Source organism: Sturnira hondurensis, unplaced genomic scaffold, assembly GCF_014824575.4.
Source record: "Sturnira hondurensis isolate 20B ecotype Veracruz unplaced genomic scaffold, ASM1482457v3 Scaffold0024431, whole genome shotgun sequence".
In the NCBI taxonomy this organism is placed as follows: domain Eukaryota; kingdom Metazoa; phylum Chordata; class Mammalia; order Chiroptera; family Phyllostomidae; genus Sturnira; species Sturnira hondurensis.
This window is the reverse complement of record NW_028097062.1, coordinates 382920-408793: the sequence shown is the minus strand read 5'-3', so window position 1 is coordinate 408793 and position 25874 is coordinate 382920.

The following is a 25874-nucleotide window of genomic DNA, read 5'->3' as shown; positions in this document are numbered from 1 at the left end:
TTTGTTTATTTATTTTGTTTGTTTTCCTTGCACAAGAAGGTATATCAGAAAAAATAATGCCACAAAATGTCTGAGATTTTATTGCCTATGTTTTCTAGATTTTTATGGTTTTGAATCTAATATTTAAATCTTTAGTCTATTTTGAGTTTATTCTTATGTATGATGTAAGAAAGTAGTGTAATTTCATTTTTTAGCCTATCTGTCCAATATTCCCAACCCCTCTTATTGAATAAACTATCTTACCCTATTGTATGCTTTTGCCTCCTTTGTTGACTAATAATTGACTATAAATGAGTGGGTTTATTTCTGGGCTCTCTATTCTGTTCCATTGATCTCTATGTCTGTTTCTACCATGCTGTTTAGATTACTGTGGCCTTGTAGTATAGTTTGATATCACGTGTTATGATTCCTCCAATTTTGTTCTTCTCTTTCAAAATTGCTGTTGTTATTCTGTTCTTTGTGTGTGTGTGTGTGGTTTCATATAATTTGGGGGGATATTTTTTCTAGTTAAGCGAAATACACCATTGGTATCTTCATAGGAATTGTCCTGAAACTATAGATTGCTTTGAGTAGTATGGACATTTTAATAATGTTAATTCTTCTTATCCATGAACATGGCATGTGCTTCGACCTATTTGTATCTCCTTCAATTTCTTTATTAATTGTCTTATAATTTTCTGAGTACAGGTCTTTTACATCCTTGGTTAAATTTATTCCTATGTACTTTATTCTTTTTGAATTGATTGTGAATGGGACTTTTTTCCTTAGTTTCCCTTTCTGATAGTTCGTTATTGGTGTATAGAAATGCAAAGGCCCTAAATGAAAGAACCAAACAAATCTTCAGAAATAGAGCCACTATTTTCCAGTGTTCAGGTGGAGGAAACAGAGAGTTAGGAGAGGCCACAGAGATAAGAAGACGGAGAAGAAAGGAATTGAAAAAATAAAACTAGAATCATAAGTCATAAGAAAATCAAGGTAAGATGAAGGAGGCCTTGGTCAGAACTGCCATTGCTGTAGAAAGAGATAAAGTAGGAAGATGCTGGTAGGGGCTGGGACATTGGGTGGTCTGGACATTGTGTGGAACCTGAGCATCACTATCTTATCACTGATTAAGGGTTCACTGAAAATAAGGGAATGAAGACAAATATATGCCACTAAAGAGTTTAACCCTGTTGCACTGTTGGTGGAAACACAGACTGGTACAGCCACTATGAAAAGCAGTGTGGAGATACCTCAGAAAATTAAAAATTATTCTGCATTTTGACTCAGCAATCCCGCTTCTAGGAATATATCCAAAGGAACCCAAAACACTAATTGAAAAGAACATGAGCACCCCTATGTTCAGTGCACCATTATTTAGAATCACCAAGATACGGAAGCAGCCCAAGTGTCCATCAGTAGATTAGTGGGTAAAACAACTATGGGATATTTACACAATGGAATAGTACTCAGCCATAAAAAATAGGAAAATTTTGCCCTTTGGGACAGTATGGAAGGACCTGGAAAGCATTATGCTAAGTGAAATAAGCCAGTCAGAGAAAGACAAATACCATGTGATCTCATGCATATGTGGACTTTAATGAGCAAACTGAACTGATAAGGAAAATGCAGGCAGACTCATAGGTGGAAAGCAGGATGACAGCTGGTGAGGTGAGAAGGTTAGGGGGTGGATGGGCTGAACAAGAAGGTAAAAGGACTCATGGACATGGACAACAGTGTAGTGCTTGCTGGGGAGCAGGGGGTATAAGGGGCCTAAACGTAATGGAAAAAATACAATAAAGATTAAATCAAAAAACAAAATAAATAAAAAAGTTTGGCTATGAAAATATTAAAAAGCCAGAAATTGAAAGAAAGTAAGGGTAGTTGGAGAAGATTTCTGTTTTGTTTCACTGTATAATGTCCTGAGAATGCAATGCTGTTGGTATCGTCACAGGAAACACAATGGGAACTACAATAAAGAAAATAATTTGGACATATTAATAAAAGTAAAAATGTGTTGAAAGTGAGTCTTCTTTATAAGTAATGATTTAATTATACACAAAAATACTGGAATATAAAACATAAACAGAGGAAATTTCAGGGGAAAAGGGGAAGGTTTGCAGGAACAAGTATAAGGGACACATGGACGAAAACATGGGAAGTGGAAATGGGAGGGAGATGGGGAGGGCTGGGGGGTGGGCTGGGATGGGAGTAAAAGACAAAAAACTGTACTTGAACAACAATTAAAATAAAAAAACTAAGCAGAATTATGAGATGTGTGGTTACATCTCAACATTTTAATGTCACATAAAATCTAGAGTATTTTCAATAATACTTAAAGCTCCAAAACTAGCTGCATTATTCAAATTGACTTTAATGGTTCACCATGTAATGACTGATTTTTTTCTCCGCCTTCACCCAGAACATATGAGGATATTAAATAAAATCAAGTAGCAACTAACTCTCCTTAAGAAGGAAGGCTTTGTCTAGCTTATAGTTGTGTCAGATTACACTTGATCTTAGCCAAAAGGCCAAGAAACGATTAGTTGTGTCAGATTAAAGGGTTAACACAACCTCTGTCTTTGCTGAAGTATAAACTGTGGATTTGGATGTTGAAAAGAAGGATTTTCTGGACCAGCCATTAATTGAGTGGAAATTTTTAGACCTCTCACTTAAAAAATGGATGAACTAAAAATGAACTGAAAACACGTTCAGTCTTTGGATACAAAGTATGCCACGATCGTTCATATCAATAGCAACTATTGCTAAATTAAGCCTAATTGGAAATTAATTAGGACCCTGTTTTATCATTGTGAACTACAATTGAAAAAAATATCTCACAGTTCGATATTATTTGTGTTGTATTAAATGACTGTCTTCTGTTGGGAACTGCCCTGCCTGGTTTCAGAAGCTATAATCCATCCCCCTATGGCTAAGGCTGAGTGAGTGACCTTGGGACCATAAACCACTAAGGAGACAGAGCTTATCTCCCGGGCAGGGTGCTGCCTCTGCCCCTTTTACTTCACCCTGCCTGGCCCCCGATGCCTGATCAGTTAGCCAACGATGGGGAAGATTCCTCAAGGGAGGGATGACTTAAGACAGACACAATCTCAGGGGGCCCCCCAGGGAGGGACTTGTGGGGCCATAGCAAAAGGGGGTGAGAGACCCTCACCCCTCAGCTTTGACATAGCCTGAGTCCTCATTCTGTTTGCAAGAAGTCTCCTAATCTCTTGGCTGCCTTACTTCCCCTGCCTGACTTAAGCCTGAAACAATGACAGAAGGTGGTGCAGTCCTATGCTGGAAAGGACAGGTTTCCTGGGTGATCAGGCCTAAGAAAGAATACATAAATCCTGTAAAATGTGCTTTGCTAAGAATGCTCTCAATTAAATGATAAGGGTCTGAGCCGGAAATGAGATTGTTTCCCAAAGTTTTGTAGCCCCTTAGCTAACAGACCCTGACTCAGAATAAGCCCTCATAGTTCTTTGAATATTATCTATTGTTTGATTCTTACTGCCTGACAATGATTGATGAGCTTTACCTGTATTCCTGTGCAAAATGAACCCAATAGAAGCCCATTAAGGAACAGGCTCCTGGCCCTTCTCCTCTGACAGATCAGCCACCTTCCCTCCCCAAGCAGATCATGTCTTGGGAGACTTATTCTCATCCATGGTGGCCGGTGGCCGGGGCCCGGGGGAGAACACTTTAGGTGGAGGGTCCCCCCCCCAACAGTCTTCCATTAATTATTAAGTACTTACTATTTTACTAAACATTTAGTGACCACTGTCTTACCAATTAAGATAATTCCATGGCAGCACTGGATTAATCTATTAGAAATATCATTTTCCCTGATTATGATTCTTCTATGATTAGAAGACTGCTTTCAAAATCAGACATTGTAGCAAAAGGAAAAAACTGGTAAAATTCATGATATCTAATATTACAAGTACTTGATTCAATTCGAATAAAAATTCTTAGTAGAATAAAGGTGAAAATAGCTGATAGTAAAAATTGATAATTTAATAAATGATATTTAAAAGGTTGAGTAGTCATGGTTAATAAAAATACCCCTACTTTATTTTTTTACATCATAATAACATCCAGATGAATTAAACTTTTAAAGCTAAAAATAAATCTGGTTTTCTGGATTCAGCTCCAACATGTGAAGATCTGGGAAGTAGCTATTCTTGTACTTAGACAAGAAAAGGCTGGACAAATGAAAACTGATTCAGGACTCATCCAATGACTGAAACCACAGGACAGACAGGCGCCCCAGGCACAGCGGCGCAGAAACCCAGGGCTGGCTGTTCGGATCAGAATCCTCCGAAGTCATGACCTGGTTGGAGCACATACTTTGTCCTTGTGCTGAACTGAGTGAGAGTCAGGAGCTCCTGGGATTCGAGGGAAGCCTTCCATATGTTTCACAGTGAGGGCCTGGCAGGTGCAGGGAAGTCATGGTTGAGAGACAAGCCCAGCTCATTCTCCCCACACTCCCAAAGGTGCAGCGTGTGCAGGTGAGAGGAGAGGAAGAACTGACTGAGTTTGAGTCTCAAACTTGATCTCAGCTGGAAGGAGGGAATCCCACCTGTGCACATCTCCACAGGTGATGGGGTTTCAAGAAAATAGTTTGGAAATGTTGCAGTCAGGGAAGGCGGGATGGGCCAGGAGAAGAAGCTGGGTGACTCACAGAGGGAAAGTGAGGTCTGTGTGCCCAGACAGGTGAGTGGCTGAGCCTTGCTCGGGAGATGAGTTTGCCCCTGCTGCTCCTCATCCCTCTGTTGTACCGTGGCACCAACGGGGCTCCGGTGTAGTTTATGATTGCAGTCGAAGCCACAACAAGATGTCCACTCTTCTTTAGAAGAGTACTTAGATAAGCCCAAAGTCTAAAGGCAAAAACAACAGCTGCAGAGAAATGTGAAACCTGACACTCCAGCTTCAGCAAACACTAAACACAGACTCCTTAACACATTAACACATGACTCACCCCAGCGCACTATTCACCTGATGCAACATAGCTGGCTTTCAAAAGCAGAATTTCACCGCCAGATGAAAGGCAAGAAAAACACACTATGAGGAGATGAAGCAAACATCAGAATCATACTAAGATATGACAGATTTTGGACTCCCCCAAATTTTTAAGTTCCCCCACAGGGAACTTAAAATAACCATGAATAAAATGCTAAGGAATTTAAATGAAAAGAAAAAGAGCATGTAAGGACAGATGAGTAATCTAAGCAGAGGGATGGAAATTCTAAGAAAAAAATCAAATGAATATCTTAGAAATAAAAAAATACAGACAGCAACAGAAATGAGTTACCTCTGACTGACTCATTGGTACATGCCATGAGGCCAGAGGGCAATTCTGTGACCTTGTACATAGGTCAATAGAAACTTCCAAGCTGAACTGTCAGAAAAGAAAAAATGAATATGTTGCATTGTCCAAAAAGTTCATGTGGTTTTGTCTGTAAAAGAAAAGATCCATTTTTTCATTTTCACCAATAACTTTATTGATTTGGATATTTTGAGCATGTCCGCCAGCTCCTTCACGGTATAACATTGATTGTTCTCCACTGATGTCTTGATTTGCTTGCAATCAACTTCAACGGCTCTACTGGACCGGGGAGCATTGTCCAGCCAGAAATCTCCAGCACAAAACTTCTCAAACCACACTTGACACAGCCCCTTCTCCATACACTTCACAATTCTTTGTTGCATTTCAATTGGGTTTTTACCATTCTTGAAATGATAAAGCATAATATGCCAAAAATGTTGTTTTCCTTCCATATTCAGTATTAAAATGGCTACAGAAAAATGTACCAATTTTGATGTTTTTTTAAGCTGCGCATTGATATGACAGCTGTCACAGTACAATCTAACAAAAGTGTTTCGAATGAAGTTAAAGACAACTAAGGGCTGCTAGAGCCGCCTTATAGAAAAGAAACCAAGTGAACTGTTTGGCCAACACAACACTGTCAAGGAAAAAAACCAAAAACACATTATCACATGCAAAAACTGTGGGATGCTATTAAACTATATAATCTATTTGTCATCAAAGTATGGGAAGAAGAAATAATAAACACAGCAGAAAAATATTGAAGTCATAGTGGCAGAAAACTTTCTAAAATTATTATAAGTATAGACACCAAACTACAGATCCAGAAAACTTGGAGAATAACAAGCAAGATAAATACCGACAGAGGCACAGCAAATCATACATTCAGACTGCAGTAAACCAAAAAGGAAAAATAGGATAAAATCTTAAAGGACATTAGGAAGTGGGGGAACAGGTTACTGACAGAGGAACGCAGGAAAGGGGGCAGGCGCCTCAACGCAAACAACGCAGTTGAGAAGACTATGGACCTGCATGTTTTGAGGGCTATAAAACATTAAAACAGTGAAATGATCAAACTAGAATTCCATATGGACAAATATATGTTTAAAAATGAAGGTGAAATTATGACATTGCAACATACAAAATCTGAAACAAATTATTACCAGAAGACCCACATTTTAAGAAATATTAAAAGAAGGCTATAAGGCAGGAAGAAAATATCAGTTGGAAAGAGGTGTCCATATAGAGCAAAGAAGCTCATTGGAAATGATCTTCATTTGGGGGAAATTATTTGCATCATTTTAATCTTTATAACATTTCTGCAAAAACTACAAGCAAACTGTGAAGACTGTGAGTGATCACTATGTGGGTTATAGCACATTTTTAATTAGTAACTTCCAGAAAGGAGCCAAATTACAAGTATTGTGTTGCTTGATTTTCGCCTGATGTATTCTTTTCTGTTTTTGTTGTTTTTTTCATGAATTATAATTTTTTGTGTAAACTGAATTTTTAGGAATAGAACATAGCAACCCTGGGTACTGTCCACACACCCCGTAACTGTGTTCTCATTTATAGTTGTTCATTTACTGACTGACTGGATCATTTAGTTTGAACCTATTCTAAGCCCCACAGAGTTAAGCCTCTGCTGTTACACCTTAGGAGGGACAGAGCCCTGAAGGACTGTGCTTCTCTCTGACCATCTTTATTTTTAATCCCAATTCAAGTTTCATTCAGCAGTGCCCCAGGGCATAAATTCCTGAAAGGCCTGCACTTACCACTTGGAGACTCTTTCGAGAGAACACTGGCTGAGGTTAATGTTCAAGATTGGGGACCCCAGTCAGGCTGGGCCTGTGGCCTCTCTCTGGGGGTCTCCCAGGCAAACCAACAAGCAGCAGCTCAGCTCTGGCCACCAGGATGCTTTGGGACTCTGTCTCCATGTCTTTAGTGGAGCATTGACTATTTGGAGAGGTCGGAGGCTGGGACCTCTCCACACTCCTACGAACGAAGTCTGTCTGTAGAGGTCAAGGTTCGAAGCCACCTGTTTTATGCACTGCTCTGTCCCAGGGAAAAGGCTGAGACTGGGGTCTGGAGCTGGGTTTGGAGACAACAGACACGTGCCACTGAAAGGCATCACTGCTTTAGGAGTGAAGCACTCAGCAGAGGGAAGCAGCCAGATGGGTGTCCCAATGTCCCTGGTACCTCTCCTGGCCCGATGCCATGGACCCCCAGGAGCGGGGGAGGTGCCACACACAGGTGAGTGCTCACTCAGCCTTTCAGAACTCAGCCTCAGCAAGCCACACCTGGGGTGAGATGAGAAGGCTTGATGACCTGCTGGTCCCTGTCAGTTAGCCCTGCAACCAGGCAGCAGCTACAGAGGCAGCTCCGGCTCCCTGGCCACAGCAGTCTGGATGGGGTTTTCACCTGCCTGGACTGGAAGCAGGAAGGAAAGCATGTCTTGGTTCAAACACCACAAATTCTCACTGCTTTTACCAGATGTTAGACATTCACCAGTTGCCTCTTTGTAGAGGCCCTGATGTGGGATTGAACCTGAGACCTACCTACATATTTGCTCTGACTGGGAATGGAATCTGCAACCTCTCGGTTACTGCCGAGGCTCCAACCAAGTCACAGGGCTGTTAGTAGAATTTCTTTTCTTTTTATTAAGACTTATTTTTAGAGAAAGGGGAAAGGAAGGAGAAGGAGAAACAGAGAAACATCAGTGTGTGGTTGCCTCTCTGGTGGGCCTCCTACGGGGGACCTGGCCTGCAACCCCGGCGAAATCCAACCTGCAACCCTTTGGTTCGCAGGCGGGAACTCAATCCACTGAGCCCCACCAGCCAGGGCTGTTAGTGGAATTTCTTGAGTAAACGTTTCATTGTTTGCTGAATATCTATGGGGCCATTTCCAGAGACTGATGATGTTTGTTTTTTATACACACACGCGCAAACACACTATTGTCCCTGGTATCAGTGAGTGAGGGGCCCACAGAGCACCTTGCTGAGATACTGTAATACTGCAGAGAAATGCATCATGTAGTGTTCAGTTAGAACAGAAAATGCAAGTTCAAGTGGTTGGGTTTTAATACAAGGAATTATAATATAGAATTAATTATAAAGAAAATAAAATAAGGAAGCAAAATCATTCCTCTTGTATATCAAAATGTTATTTGGAGCTCACATATTCAATCCAGTACCTTTATTTCAAAGGCAGCAAACAAGAAAATAATGCATTAAAAAAACCTGTAACCAACTGTAACAGATGTTACACAATCCGTGCACACACTTATAATCAAGTATTCAAGAACCCACTGAGAACCAGGTTGCATTCAGTCTAGACACAATTCTACCTTAGTCGTCTGGTTTTGAAACCCAAAGCAGTTTAAGAGCAGTTATTAGTAAAGTGAAGAAATTTCATTGCTGCAAAATTTAGAAGCACAACAGAATAGACCCAGTGAGTAGAGGGACAACCGTCTGCAATACACACAAACCTAGCAGGGTCTGTTAGCAGTGACTTGGGGCTGGGGCGTGGCCAGCGTGAACTCCTAAGCAGCTGTCTTCTGTTTCCAACTCAAAAACAAACACACAGACGAACCTCACCATGATGCTTGTAGTACTTGGCATTTTGTAAATGTTCATTAAAAACTGGGCTGATAAAGGGTTATGCTCAATGGATTTTATTATTTTCAAAGCAACTATTCTATGGTTAAAACAGGTGATGACTAAACTATGAAGCGCCTCCACTGGAAAAACCACCACCATCTCCCTCCTAGATGAACGCAAGGCATTTCTCAATGCCGACCCCGCCGCCTCCTTCCTCTCTACAGTGTCTTCCTAACCCAGAGACCAGAGTTCTCCCTGGAACATATAATTACACAAGCTACTCTTTGCCTGGAACTATTCGGTCTTCCCATCTCAACTGGGAACAGACGTCGAGCTTCAGAGCCGCACACAGCGTCGCGCTCGGCCTGGTTTTCCCACCAAGGTCCCCGCTCACTGCTTTCTCTGCGCCTGTGCCGCTCTGCTCCGGTGCTTCTACTCGCTTTGCTCTAGTTGGAACACGCTCTCCCCTGTCCCCACTGCCTTCCTCTGCTTCCGCTGCTCTTCCCCCAGTGGGCCGCGGAGTGCCTTTTTCTACCTCCCTGAAATCCTTCCAGGCTCCTCTGCTTTGACTTGTACAACTGACCCCTCCGGACACTTCCTATGCACTGTCCCTGCGTGTGCTCCGGGGCACCCGTCCCCATCGGAAATACTGTTTACTGTCTCACTTTCCTGTGCACGATACAGGGTATAGGGAAGCAGGGCGTTTGTTTGTTTGCTTTGTCAATAGCTCAAGTCCCAGGTCCTACAAAAGTGTTTAATACAAAATGTGATCTTGGTAATTTTTGAATGTGTATGAATGACTGGAACACCAGAGAGCTGATGCCCTTAAATTTAGGTGGAAAAAAAGAGCCAAGAAAGAACAAAGTGAGAAAGTAGTCACACAAGCCATGACTAGAAAAAGTGTCATGAACTTTTGGAGTGGTCGAGATGTGAAAATGTTACAAGTGGTGAAGATTTTGAGGCCAGATCATATTTTGAAGTCAGGAGGTGGATGACGAGAAAGAAGGGGGTGGGGACTTGATGAAGTTGAAGCAACATTATTTGACCTGATACTACAGACTTGGAGAGAGAGAAAGGAATGTAGATGGAAAATGCTTCTATGTGGAATTAGTGTTGAAAATAGATTATTTTTAGGATATGGGAGACCTGAGCTGAAATGAAGCCGGTAAAGTAGGAGAGATGGGCTCTGGCTCAAGGTGATAAAGTAGAGTTTTCTGCTTTTATGGACCCATAATTCTAACTGCGGAGGAAAAGCCAGAAATGGCAGTAAAGAACAGAATATAATCAGAGTTATTAGAGGGGTAATGGGGTTCAACCAGAATAGATAATGGAAATGAGAAAGGTTTCATCGAGGTCCTGACAAATGAGATGGGCCATGAAAAAGACAACGATCCATTCATAATCCTTATACATTTACAGTTTTCAGTTAAGAATCAGGTCTGACTAAAAAATACAAATTAAAGTTAACTTATGCTTTTAAGTTTTGTAGATTAAGCTGCTATGCAAAATATTAAAGTGCAAGGAAACAAATTTTTATAGAAGCAAATTGTGAACCTCTGATCCTGGTAGTTTTAAGAGGTTCTGGAAGAAATATGCTACACAGAAGGTACTCCCACAAAAAGAACAGAAAAGTCCAAACTGAGCCAAGGGAAGGGTATTTTAAAGCAGCATCACCAAAGCCTAAACCTAAAAATAATTCTTTGCATCTTAGGAGGGAAATTTGGCTGCAGAAATGAGTGATTTTGGAGGTATATGTCATCCTAACTCGGCTATTTAAATTAATTTCCTTCTGGAGAGTGGTGTTGGGTCTTGAAATTTCTTAGTACCTGTATATTTGTAAAATTGGTGGGCCTCTGTATTTGAAGGATATGATGACAAATGATAAATATAATTAAACTTGTGCAAGTAACAGGCAGGAAGATACTGCGGCTTCAGTGCCTGAGGTAGCAATGCACTCGTCAGTGAGCAGTGACAGGGCGGTGGCCCTGAGTAAAGCCAGGACAGTGACAGGAGACCGCATGGCTCCGCCCTCTGCCTTACATGGCACACGTATCACATTTGTGATAAATACAGTGTTGCAAAGCTTCCTGAGGAGACCTGTGATGTATCTTTATGAATAAAGGAGGGGCTTTTTGGAGTGCACTCGTGGGAATGTTACTCAGATCATCAGATCAGTGTCGTTGGCATGGGAGCTCCTAATGAAAACAAGGGACAGACAGACAGCGTGAACACTGGCGAGGGGAAAGGTAATCTTTCAAGTCAACTTCATGTTTCCTTCTCGTTTCCCAGTAGCATGCTGGTTTAAGGTGATTAGTGCTGTGTAAAATAAGTTATTTAAGCAACTGAATGGCAGGGGGAAGTTCTTTACCTGTTTCTGTAACACTTGGGACTTTGTATGAACACAGTGAAGCGTGGTTTCTGGGAATGTGAAAGTCCCGTAAGGTGTTTCCTTGTGTTGTCAGGTGCAAAGTAAACATTAGATTGTAAAGGAATACTTCCTTAAAAAAACATTTTTCATTGATCAACTGAATGAAAAATTATATAATACAAGTTACCGTCTCTCTCTTTTAGTTTGTGAGAAGAATGGAATGACCAGGTTTATAGTCATTGTCATTAAAAATGGAACCATTTAAAATGGAAAATTGATTATTCTAAAAGCAATGGATGATTTGTGAAAATTTTGCACTTGTTTTAATGTTAAACATATATTTTAGGAACAGTTTTCCTACTGTTTTATTTTAAGCAAAAACAATTCAATACCTTCTCAATATTAACCTCTTTTTATAATGCCAAACTATTCAGTCTGCTCTTTGACTAGAGGTTGGGAATGTGAACCAATCAGTAAATTGAAAAAAAATTGTATAAACTCAGAGCTTACACATCAGAAGCCCATTGTTATTTTGAAGTTTTTAAATTGTGTATGAATAAAAACACCAGTCCCAACATTGACCTCTGAGCCACTGAATTAGTTCGTTTCATCAGCAATCTCCTATTGACATTCGGTGAGCACAGTGCCAGGCCCTGTGAGTGTCGAATGGTTCCTGAAGGAAGTTTGCAGCCCAGTGGCACAGAGCGTAAGAAAAGAAATTCATCATAGCACTGTGACTATGTGAGGCTGGAAGAGGAAGCTAATTCTGGTTACCTTGGACAGAAACGGTACCTACAGCAACAACACTCAGGGACATGAGCAATGAGGCCTGAGGACCCAATGGGACAAAGAGTGGTGGGCATGGAGACAGAGTTGAGCGCAGCTGCTGGCGCAGTCACCACTCCCTGGTGCTACATGTGCTGGACCCTTAAGGGCACCTTTCTGTGACTGCGGATGATTTCCCACCAGCCCCTGCAACTGTGCATCACTCCCTGACTCAGACTCAAGGTGACAGTCTGGCTGAACTTAAGGGCTGCAGCCCTGGCCCTGGCTGTCAAAGGGAAGGCAGAAAGCATTTGCCCCACGTGGTCCACAGCCCATCCTAGGCCAAGGCTCCCACCACAAGTGTCAAGAGGAGGGAGCCTAGAATGCCTAGGAGCGGTTGAGCCTTTGGTGGTTCATGCCAGACTGAGGTAAGCCCAGCTCGCATTCATATAAATTTGATAACAAAAGGAGAAAACAGATTTTCCAGCACCTGCTTCAGCAGGTGCTCATCTCTGCTCATCCTCTGTTTATCCATGGAACTGCTAGTCTCGACGTCTTCTGCTCATCTAGACTTTCCTTTGTCTTCATGAAAATAAATACATGCTGTTGTTTCCTCCCACTGACACATAAGGAAAAACATGAAACCACTGTCCTGCATCTTGCTTTTTATACTTAGCATGCCTTGGAACTCTTTCTCTATTAGGAAATATTTTTAACCCATCTTTTTACAGGTCCACACATTATGTATGGATCGTTATAATTTCTCTTTCATTTAAATTGCTTAAAATTTAAATAAACTGAATTACATTCTTTGACTTTAAACTATCATAACTTAAGGTGCATCGACAACAACTTATTGATGTATATTTAAGTTCTTTCTTCAATCTTTGCCAATACGAACAATTTTTGCAGTGATAGTCAAAGATCATTTTGCCAGTGTGTATGTATACATAGGTAAATTTGCACGTGTGAAATTTTCTGGTTCAGAAGTGTATGTGTCTGCTGTTTTGAAAAACACTGACAAAATTTTCTCCATCAAGGCTGGATTTCTTGTCCCAGCGGCATATGAAAGGGCACAATTCATCACGGTCTCTCAAAAAAAGAACGTGACATTGAATTTTTGTATTTTTGTCCATCTGCCACAGTTGCAGAGTTTTTTCCTTGCCGCTTTTCTTTCACATGTGTTTACCACGTTTTTCAACTTTTAAGTGTGGCTTTCCTGGTTTTGTCATTGCTGTTGGTTAATATGTCAAGCTTCTCTTCCCGGGCTGTTCCCGATGACGCCGCACAGTCAGAAAGGCTCCCTGGCTGTTCTCCATGACGCCACACAGCCAGTAAGGCTCCCACCACACGGCAGTGATGGGCTCTCCCAAACCACCTGCCAGAGCTCGTGTGCTGCTTTACATTTGGATCTTGGATCCATTTGGAAACAGTTCAGTGCGAAGTGTATGACCAAGCTCCAAAGCCATCTTTGCCGCACAGATACCTGGTCACCTGTTTATATCAGTCTAAACTTGGGTCACTGTCTGAGCGTCAGTTTCATCCTCCCCTAAATTACTGACGTATTTCTGGGTTTCTAATCATATTACCTTGGCACATTTACCTAACTTTCCAAAAAAAATGATTCTATCTACCAGGATGGTGATTTGCTTTTTAGAATATAAAGAAAAATTTGATGCAAATTGTTGCNGCTGCTTTACATTTGGATCTTGGATCCATTTGGAAACAGTTCAGTGCGAAGTGTATGACCAAGCTCCAAAGCCATCTTTGCCGCACAGATACCTGGTCACCTGTTTATATCAGTCTAAACTTGGGTCACTGTCTGAGCGTCAGTTTTATCCTCCCCTAAATTACTGACGTATTTCTGGGTTTCTAATCATATTACCTTGGCACATTTACCTAACTTTCCAAAAAAATGATTCTATCTACCAGGATGGTGATTTGCTTTTTAGAATATAAAGAAAAACTTGATGCAAATTGTTGCACTCGGTTTAATTTTAACCACTGAAAAATCGCTGGGAGTGTGAAAGTACAAGCAGGCCTCGCAGGAAGGTGCAGAGAACACTTGTTTTTTGCCAAAAACGTCTCCCCTACCAACTTTTTCATAATTTTTGAAATTGTCAAACAATGTATTCTTAATGATTACAGTGTTGATGGCTCCTTTTCAAATGCAAATATTAAACCGCTTCAAATATTTTTAACACAATAAAATGCAGTTAGAGGTAAACCCTTAGACAAAGCAGTCAGAATCCAGGGTACAGGACATGATGTCAGAGACACCGGGGAATCTTTGTGAAGTCTTTCACATTCAGAGATTTTCCAATTTTCTGTTCCCTGGCCATTCGTTTCCATGAAACTATGTTAGATCAACCCCACAGTAAGCAATCTTCCAACTACTCTGTCGGGAGTTCAGTAAAAGTGCAGTATGTGCTCATAAAATGAGGGCTTTTCCCCCAAAGGACGGACTGATTTTACTGCTCCGAGGAAGCAGGATCATTTGGGGCCTTTACTGTCCTTACATGTAGCAGACATAACCTGATCTTCATGCAAAGACTCAGAAACGTTCTCTCTGGCAGGGGCCCAAGCCAGTGCATCTGATGGCAAACCGGAAGCGTCTGGAAGGTGGCTGTGACAGGGACTGTCAGACGTGCTGGGTAACGAGTGTGCAGCCCAGCCTGGCTGGGAGACAGGCTGCTCTGGGCCCCCCGTTCGTGTGCTCATTGGTCATGTGTGACAAAATGAACAGGATCTGAATCCTTAAGAGAGAAGCGAAAGGGTGTCCTTAAAATGAATTTTTTTCTCTTTTATCTCCCTACCACTTATTATATTTTACTATCGCTCCCTGTACATTTTTTAATTGTTATAACTTGTGCAATAGTATACATTCATTTTGCTTTAACATTAACTTTATTCATGTGCAATATCATAAAATAAAAGGCCCCCATTTTAAGAGCACATTTCAGTGACTTTTGACAAATATATACACCGTATAATATGCAACGCGTGCATACTCAAAGTCAAGAAAGAGAACATTTCCTTCACCCCCAAAAGTAAACTCCTGCCCCTTCCGGTCCTTGGCAGTGGGGCCCAGACTGCCCTGCAGCCCCAGCTTCAGACAGCCACCCTTGCTTTCTGGGGCAGGGATCAGCTTTGCTTCTCTAGAATTACATGTCGATGGAAACACGCATTGTGCATGCTTCCGAGATCCTGTTCTCTCTCAACACATATGTTCTCAGATTCATCCATGTGGCTCATTGTCAATTCAAAGGTCTTTTTGAAGTGCTTGGTTTTATCTCTTGCACATTTAAATGCAGTTGCTGTCTTATTCAGTTGTAGACAGTATCTATTCTGGACACCAGTCCTTCATCAGATGCAGGCACTGGAACACGAGCCTTTCCTCCGGTTGTGGCCTTTTCACCAGAGACCAGAAGTTTTTCTCACATTTTTATCTCTGATGTGGTCCAATTTCTCATTTCTTTTTATGCCTCAACTAAGATTGCTCCAACTAAAACAAACAACAACAACAAAGAGATATTTTCTGCCATGTTTTCTTCTAGAATTTGTATAGGTATAGATTTTAAAGTTGATGTTTTTAAAAATATTTAATTTATTCATTTTTAGAGGGGGGAAGAGAAGGAGAAAGACAGGGAAACATCAATATGTGGCTGCCTCTTGTGCACCCCTCCTGGGGACGTGGCCCACAGCCCAGACACGTGCTCTGCCTGGGAATCAAACCAGCAACCCCTGGGTTCACAGGCCTGCACTCAATCTCCTGAGCCACACCAGCTGGGTTAATGGGGGTTTTTTTAGTTAATTTTTCTGCATGATGTGAGGAAGATAGTGTAGTTTGTTTTTTTTCTAATTGTCCTGGCAAACTTTGTTGAAAAGATTTTCATTTTTCCATGGAATTATCTGGTGCATTGGTTGAAACATCAATTGTCTAGGTGTATACAGGTTGCTTTCTGTATCCCTTCTGCTTCATTCATCTTATATACCCCCTGCAGCTGTTCATAAACCCCAATTTAAGGTTTTGTGAGCAAGCATCTCTTCAAATGTCCAACTTTGGCAAAACGGTTCTGGCTATTCTGCATCCACTGCATCCCTTCGTACTTGTAGACATGAGCTCATACTCACTCCAGATAAATCCTGCTGGGTTTTGGTGGATTGCACTGAATTCGAAGATGGATGTAGGTGCAGTCAGTGTGCTCACAATTTCCAAACCAGGAATGTGGTATCTGGATGCTTTATTTAAGTCTTTAACTTCTCTCAGCAGTGTTGCATGGTGTGTAGGTTTTGTGCATCTTTTGTTAAATTTACTGATAGATATTTGATGGGATACATTTAACTATTTTGGAACTAACTTTAAATTTAATTTCAAGATGTTTATACCTATTCTGGAGATATAAAGTTAATTTAGCTTGACCCTGCTAAATTAATGTATCAGTAGTGATAGGTTTTACAAGGTCCACACCATGCCTCCCCCACAACGGCGCCCTCTGTGGACAATGGCAGCAGCTTCATGGGAAGCTGCCACTGCATGGTGCTTATCCTCTTTAACCACTAAATTAGGTCCCCACGTGTTATTTATTTCAACTTCTGTTTTAATTAAAACATTTAAAAATTTTTCCTAATCACTTTGGTAAAATAGAGTTGACTAAAACACTTTGCACATAATTAAATGATAAAACTTGATAGTTTTGGACTCTGTTCACCTGAGAAATCATTGCCACAAATAAGGTAGATGACACACCAATGACCCCCAAATGCTTCCTCTTACCCTTTGAAATCCTTCCAAACCCATTTCATTCCCTCCCACCACTTGCTTTCTATGGCAATAGATTCATTAGCATTTTCTGGAATTTTGTATTAATAGAATCATACAGTACAGTCTGTTTTTTGTCTGACTACTTGCTCAGCATAATTATTTTGAGATTCGGCCATGTGTATTCTGTATAAGCAGTTTGTTCTTTGGGTTGTTGAGGAACGTTTTGCGCTGTGAGTCTCTTCGGCAGGGGGCGCACCACTCTCTGCGCTGGGTGTCCGCTTGTTCCGGGCTGCTGGCTCAGTGCTGCTGTGAGCATTTGCATACACGTCTCCACAGAGTCTCCTTCTCCTGAGTGACTAGATCGTATGGAAGATGTAAAATTCCGAATTGTCTTCCAAATTTCTACCTCTTTACATTCCAGTAGTGCATGAGAGCTCAAGTTGCACCAGTTGCATGCCAATGTTTGGTGTGGTTAATGTTTTAAGTTTTAGATATCCTAATATATGTATAATGTACCTCATTATAGTTTGAATTTGCATTTCCCTAATGACTAGTAATGTTGACATCTTTTTATATGCTTATGTACGACATCAAATCATAATAAATTAGTTTCAAAGGACCAATTTCTACAAAAAAAAACAACGTGACAAGAAAGCACACAACTGTTATTCTTTAACAACTAGGACTAGAATAATTATATGTGAACCATAGCTGCAGTATCTTGGCATTAGTAAGTTTGATCTGATATTTTCACTGTCTCAAGTTTAAAATATATTTAAATGTGAAAAACTAAGAATGCCATGTATTTCAGATACTTTTCACTAGAATAGTTCTTTCTGAATATTTCCCTAGTTTTTCAGTTTACACACCCATCCCCTGTGACATACTTAAAAAATTGAAAGACCATAAATAAAAACAATATTAGACTTAGACTTTTAAAATCTTGTATGTACTATTCTTCTGATACTACTTCTGATGTAACTCCTATGTAATATAATGTGCTTAGCTCATTTCTAGTTAATAGTGAATAATTTCTAGGATTTTATCTGATCCTCCTGTGACAACATCAAATTAAATGTAATGGTACTTTCCAAACTACTGTACCACTGTGGTGGTTTTGCCTAGGAGCTGTCTTTACAGGAATTTAACCCACAACCTTAAGTCTCTTGAAGACAACTTCTAACCAAGGTGGCTTATATTGGTCCAGTTTCTATGCTTGGTTGGAAATATGCTTTAATGCTGAGTATCAATCAGTTTTGGACTCACTTGGCCTGGGTTTGATTTTGAGGTCGAACGTGTATGAAGCATATAATTTTGGTTGAAAAATTCAACATCACCACACCTCAGTTTTATAAGTGATAAAATTGCATGAAAATCTTTCTGATGTGTGAAAAATAATAAATAAACACAGGCATAGAGGTGACAGAAATATTTTAATTGAGACATGGTCTCCCCTGTCGGCCCCAGCCATGGCGGTGCAGCAGCAACACAGGTGTGAATCCCACGTGGCTCTCGCCTTTGAGGTGGCTGTGTCACAGTTGAGAAGACTCACTTAAGAAAATGAGATCAGTAGAAACATTGAGAAATAAGGGAGTTAAATAGAGACACGAGGAAAGATGATAATAAGGCAGAAAACTTTCCATAGGCAAAAGCCAGTAATTAAGAGTTAAAGTTTTGTATTGTGGGCTGAAGTTTGGAAAGTGATGGGAGAGAATGTACAAGATGGGCCTAGAGGGTGAGTGGGAGGCAGCTCAGAGACGTGTGAGCATCTTAATGAGGTTGGGGCTCATCCTAAATACAGTGGGGTGACTAGGTTAACCTTTACTAAGTTGCTATTCTTATAGATCAAAATACCTATTTGGTCCAAACTTGATAAATAATAATGAAATATAAAATAAGGTTGATGATAGTACCTAACATGTAAGAATAAAAATTTACATGATTCAATACATTTTAAGTGCTGAGCATGTGTCATGGTGCATAAATGTTAGCTCTATTTGGACAAGCCTGGTGGCAGTCATGATGGGGAGAAGATGACAGATAAGAGGTTATATCTAGAAAATGTAAGATTATTCGGAAATGTATTGGTTATAAAGGAGTAGGGTGAGTCTGGATTTTAAGGATGACCTTCAGATTTCTGGCATGATGCAAATTATTGCACTACTTTCACCAACTTGAACAGTAAGAAGATACAGGTAGGGGAGCTCGGTTTTGGACAAGAGGAGCTGGGAATGGCAATGGGCTGTGATCATGGAGGTGTTTGGCAGGTAGATGCATAGAACGCTGGCAGTGAAGGCTGTCAGAAAACATCCGTGTAAGACTTGGCATGTGGGTAATAACTGCAGGGGTGTGAAAGGAGTTGAGGATCCTGGGAGAGTGTGCAGCGGGGGAAGTGACCTACACCCACTTTTAAAGGGTGGGTGGGAGGGTGGAGGCACAGAGCAAGAGACTGAACAGGAGCAACCTGAGAGCAGGAGCAGGTGCCATCTCAGAAGTCCAAGGTAGAAAGTACTCTGGGCAGGAGTCACCCGGTGGGGAAGCCAGCAGGCACAGTGGGGTCAGCTCCTGCTCCCACAGGAAGGCTCTGCTCCCCACGTTTCCTCCACACCCGCTTCATTTTCCTAGTGGATTTCGGCCAGGAAGGTGCTTCAGGTGTCCCCCAGAGGCAGCACAGCTGCAGATATCCAGGAAAGACTGTTACATCCCTTAGTGAAAGCCAAGAGAGACAGTTTCAATATACACCAAATCAGACTTGTCCCTCTGACTGTTTTTGTCCTGTGCTGATGGCAGTATTGACTAAGATAAACTCGTGAGCAAGGGCAAGAAGTTTGACAATGAAAATGTAATGATTTGAAACCTTGTTTCAAAGTCATTGATATTAATGGATAATGAAAAGAATGTTAACCTTTTCATTCATAACTAAGCAAAAGTAATCAAACGTGGAAGGAGTTGTGAGCATCCTTCTGTGAGGGAGCAGGGGGCCCTGCACTGTATGCTGCTGGCCTCGGCCACCGGTGGCGCCTTGAGAAGAAGAGCATCCACCCGATACAGTGCAGGCCAGTGCCATGCTTGTCACATTCTACCATGTAATTGGCAGGTTATTTTGGAGACTCTGTTACCCCTAAGCTCATCAATGAAGGAATGATTTACAAACTATTGCAGTTTCAGAAGTGATGCTATTTTGAAAGATATTTATGGTCTAGTTATAAAAACCTCAGGGCATGAAATAGCAAGATACATATATTTCAAGTACTTCTGACACAGCATTCTAAAATTAAATATAACATAATAGAAAACTTGCACCAATGGAAGTTTATATTGCAAATTGATTTACACACTAATCTAAATACTAATGTTTAAATGTTATTTATGTTCATGGGAAGAGAGGGTTGAAGGATAGGACACTAGTTATTATATAGCTCATGTAACATTCCACGTTCACCTAAAAATAGAGCACCAGGGTTACTATCCTCCTCTCTGAGAAAATAGTATGAAATAGCGTGTTATCATCAGTAAATGTAGGTGAGCTGGTGAGGGTCTCGGGCCATGCCTCGTGGTTTTCTGCAGAGTCAGCCGTTCCATTATTGACCAGTGAGAAATCGATGTCCCTGTTAAACGGGCTGACCAAGCACGGACGTCTCCCGAAGGTCTTGAAAGAGGTGGGGGAAGAACAGGAGGAAGTTTGGGCCATCAGTCGTGAGCAAGGAGCAGAATATAGAGCAGTGGATAAAAACTACTAAAAACTCACAGTTTATCAGGAGGTTAATTGGAAAAAGAAGAAAATAAATCACTAGCATAGAAAAGGAGATGAAAGGAGGAAGTTAACAAAGGAACTCAAATGCTAATGAAGTACAGAACAGAAGATATAGGAAAAATGTTACCCTACTCACCTGGAGACAGAGAATTATGAACTTAAACAAATAATTACCAGAACTGATAAAATGAACATTTCTGAAAATAAACTCTTACGGTTCATTCAAATATCTAATATAAAAGTGCTACATAGAAATGGGATTAAAGTAATTCTGAGCATTTTGGAGGTTTGGAAGTCTACAACTTTATTGAAGTGAGAATAATTTTGGTGTGGAATTTTAAAATACTATATTAATTTATAGTTTTAAGTCTTCTCATGCACAGAGATGTGAATTATCACTAACATTAGTTATGTTTTCCAATTCACAGATTCCTACCAATGCTTTAGTTAAAGTCATATTGAAGGTATACCCGTGACATTTTCCCTCCAAGATCTGGCTGTGCATCTTTTAAATAGATGAGGTGGACATCATCTGAACACTGTATAATGCTGAGGTGAAACCAATACCCAAGGATGAGGCTACATTATTACTAAGAAGATAAATTACAATTAAGCCCTGGCTGGCGTAGCTCAGTGGATTGAGCTCAGGCCTGCAAACCAGACGATCGCGGTTTGATTCCCAGTCAGGGCACATGCCTGGGTTGCAGGCCGGTTCCTTGTAGGCTAACTACCAGCAGGGGATGCACAAAAGGCAACCATACATTGATGTTTCTCTCCCTCTCTCCCTCACCTCTAAAAATAAATAAATAAATAAGAAGATAAATTACAATTAAAAAATCTAACAAACAGCAACCCTGTCGGATGGGCTTCAGTATGAAGCCTCACTGTCTAGCTCTCACTTCATCAGGAGGAACAATGTCACTTATTTTTTCACTTCTCTTGAGCTCCATTTTAAAATAACCTCCAGCACTTACCTAAATGACCTTACTACCTGCTCAAAACTTAATTTCTCCAAAAAGTATTCCTCGGAAAATCTATGGTTATAATTGAAAACTTCAATTTTTATTGATTCTCTCAACAAAACAGCACATAGAATAAGGCTCTCAAATAGGATAGCAAATATTTTACTTCTGACATTTGCTTTAGGAATTTTCCAGAAGTTATACAGAAAGGTGAAATAATAATCCAACTCAGAAAATGTATAAAGAAATTTGCACACTGACACTGGGCCAGTAGCTCAGCTGGTTGGAGCATCGTCCCCGTGTGCCAAGGTTGTGGGCTCAGTCCCTAATCGGGACACATACAAGGATTGACCAATGAACGCACAAGTGAGTGGAACAAGGAAACAATGTTTTGCTATATCCCACCTTTCCTCTGTCTCTAAAAAATCGATTAGAAAGAGAAATAGGCACACTGGGTGGTCCTGCACAGGGAAGTGGTGAAGGACAGGGGACGGATCTCAGGCGTGCCTTTTCCTGGCTGTGCGACCCTGGACAACTGTGGAAGTGGGAATTCATTAACATCCACTGTTGTGAGGACTTGACAAGATCATGCATGAACGTACACAAAACAGTGCCTTCTACGTGTGCGTGCTGATAGAAATACTGGTCTGTGGGTGACTGGTCAGCCAGGGATTGTGACGGAATTACATCTACAAATGAGAAAGCAAATAAGGCCGACTTAGAGTTTTCAGGTCCCCCAGAGCTTATGCTGAAGTCCAACAGTGGAGGGACTGTCAGGCACTCAGAGGGAGCATGGGGACCCTGTGTTTCCTGGAAATCCTCAGAGTCCACTAAGGAGTATTCCATCTCTCTGTGCCTCTCCTGGACACTGGATTTCTTCTCCGAACAGATAAAACCTGAGGACCTACAGACCAAGGCTTAGCAGGCACACAGAAGCCTAATGCTCAGGTTCTGGAATATGAACATTAAGTCAAAAGTCTAAAGACTGAAAGGAAAATCTCTTGGGCCCATGCTCCACCTTACACGAGAACACAGGTGGCCTGGAGAATCCGAGAGGGCATTCCTCCAGATAGCACCGTCTGGGAGGTGGCATTGCAAAGCACCATCACTGCCTGCTTGCCCAGCAGGGAAGCCTGCCTGTGAGTAAGTCCCGTCCACATGCACGTGACCTCGGTCCACAAGATTTGTGAAGAGCTGCAAAGGACACCACTTCCGGAGCTGTGGTTCCTCCCCCGTGAACACATTGACATCCTTGATTAAATGTATTTCATGTTAACTTGACTATGTTGTTTTCACTAATATATTTAAATTTTACTAGAGAATCAATGAAAATCTCTAGCTTCCAATAACAAAGGAAACTAATTTGCAGCATTAAATTGGAATGAATAAAAAAGAACCCAGATGGACTGGGTACTACTTCCAACTTCTGGTGGCCATTTGGGCATACAGGTGACCTTGTTAATAGGGGGCATCACAGGGGCAGTAGCCTCTTTTCTTTACTAAGAAGAACAACATGTAGCCACAAAACTTGTTGACCTAATACACCATGTTAGTGTAATCATCACTTCTGACACATCTGGAGAATGACTTCCGGCAAATAGTCATGCCTCACAACACTATTTTTCTTCTATACCAAGAAGAAAATGAGAAATATCATCTATGTATAGACTATTATAGCAACCTCTCATCACTTTTCTGTTTTTTAACTTTCAGCTTACTGTGAAATTGTTTTTCCAATCTTCCTTATACTAGGCCTATATAGAATTAACCAAAGTAATACCAAATAATTATAATTATGGTATAGAGAAAATAATTTTATTACCTAGAGAAATGTTATTGGAATACATAATTTTCAAACCTTTAAAAGAGTAGTTTTAAAACATTAAAATGCTAACTTTGAGAAAATTATAAGATTTAGTATTCTATCATCTGTTATTTTCCATGATGCAAGCAACTTGTTAATAACCAGAACACAATTTAAGTAAAAGCATCTTAATTGTTCTCCCCCTGCTGACCCTCGATGTGACCACTCACGTCTTCCTGCTCTGGGTGACATCTCAGGCATGTGGTTATTCTTCCAGAGGCTGAAAGAAGTGAACTCAAGAGAAGAACAGGACAGGTCATGTGTTTGCTTATTGTTTGGTTATTCATGCCACTCACTTTCAACCTGTTTCTGCAGGTCCTTCTCCGTTGGAGCCCTCACCGACCCCACTCCTCACCTGGGGTCCAGGCCCATGTCCAGTGGAGGCCATTTGGGAGAGATGCTGCTGTTTCAGGACATGGACAATGCACATCCTGGCCAACATCTTCCACCAGATCCTCACATTGGCTCCTTCACAGTCCTCATCTTGGCATTCTGCCTGCCTACTCGGAAGAATGCCTCCAAGATAACTCAGTGCAGCTCTCCAGCCAGGCATCCACGTGCCAGTGATTCACATCTTTGCAAGTCAGGGTGCTCCCCAGCTTCCCCTCTGCTCGCCCTGCCATGGGGGCTGCTCATTTTTAAGGCTGTTGCCTGCCTGCAGTCAATCCATAAACTATCATATTAACTGCTCCTGGAGACTTAGTTCACATTTGCCCCAGCAGGCACTCACTGGATTTCACCCAGAAATTACCTTATTGTCTCTGTATGTTCATTGTTGGCTTGTAGATATCCAAACAAAGAGGATGCAACAATTTTGATCTGAAGACTGGCACCTGGTAGAGGCTACAACCCCTGTTGTGCACTGAGTTGGTTCAAGCCAGACCTCCTAACCTATCTAGAGCTGCAGGCAGGTTCCTTTCAGCCCCTGTCCTAGCAGAGAAGCCTGCCTGGTGGGCTCCTGACTCTATGCATGTGGCAGAGGGCTGCTGCCTGGTTTGCTTGAGCCCAGGAAAAGCCATTTATTTTCCACAAGATAAGCTGTCCTTTCACCCTGTTGCTGGGCTGGGTTCCTCAACTGCACCTCTCTGCTTCATCAAGCTCATGCCAGGTTTTGAGTAGTGGCAAGTTCAACTTCCTTGTTTTAATTTAAAGATACACATCATACATAAAAATAATTTTGGTGATCATGACCTTTTTATCTTGGTTTGCCATTATTCAGAAGCATTTAAAATATTGTGTTCCCCTGGAGAAAAAAATAACACGTTGCCTTTTCAGTGAAGTTGTAATGTGTGTGTAGCACTGGAGGTTGCAACCCCATCCCCTCAGTATGCGGAGGAGGAAGACAACAGGTTTGAAAGGGGTCACTTTAAACTAGCCAGGGGTAGTAGCCAGGGGCAGTAGCCAGGCTGGCTTCGAGCTCATGTTTGTTAACTTGTGGTGAGGAATAAAGCACAACGTTAAATAATTCAGGTGACACTTCTACATTAGTTTCAGTGTGACATGGAGCTAATTAAGGTGTGTGTGTATATATAACCTTATATATATATGTATATATAAACACTTGACTTTCAAGTATGTAAACACATGTTTTTAATTGCCATTTAATAAAAGTCTGAATACTGATACCTAATGAATTTGTTTTGAAGTTTCTTATAGTTGGATGATGATATACTTCTTTAAATATATTTTATGGAGAAAGTGGCCTGATGTGTTTCTACAGTATAAATTGGTAAAATTACTTATGGTAATTTTTTAAAGAAATTTAAATAATAGTAGAGACCGTTTTCATAATGATATGCAAATAACATTTTAAATACAAAATGTTGCTTGCAAATTGAAATGACAAGGTAGGACTAGGATATTTTCAACTAGAGTAGAAAAATGTAATAATGAAATCAAAGTATAGTGACAAAAGAACCACATTAAAAAAATATTTTATTTATTTATTTATTTTTAGAAAGAGGGGAAGGGAAGGAGAAAGAGTGGGAGAGAAACATCAGTGTGTGGTTGCCTCTCATGTGCCTCCTACTGGGGACCTGGCCTGCAACCCAGGCATGTGCCCTGACTGGGAATTGAACTGGCGACCCTTTGCTTCACAAGCCTGTGCTCAATCCACTGAGCTACACCATCCAGGGCGAAACTACATTTTTTAAACTGTGTTGTGCAATTGTTTTCAATTTCCCACTAGTAAAATAAAAGTTGTAGCTTTAACTATTATCAGGGTGCTTGCTGAGATTTTTCTTTTTTAATGAACTCCTTGATTTGTATTGCCTCAGAGGGAGTGGGACAAAGAAGCCGGACGAAGTACCACCCCAGCTTGTGGCTTCTCTTTTGTTGCAGATGTCTGCTTACACTCAAAGGGAGATCCAGATGCACTTAGAAAAGAAGTCAACATCAGCAACGTGGCATTTCTGAGCCACACTCCCAGGACACACAGACCCTGACATTGGTTTCCCAGGGTCGCCCGTGCAAGCAAAGCAAGGTCCTTG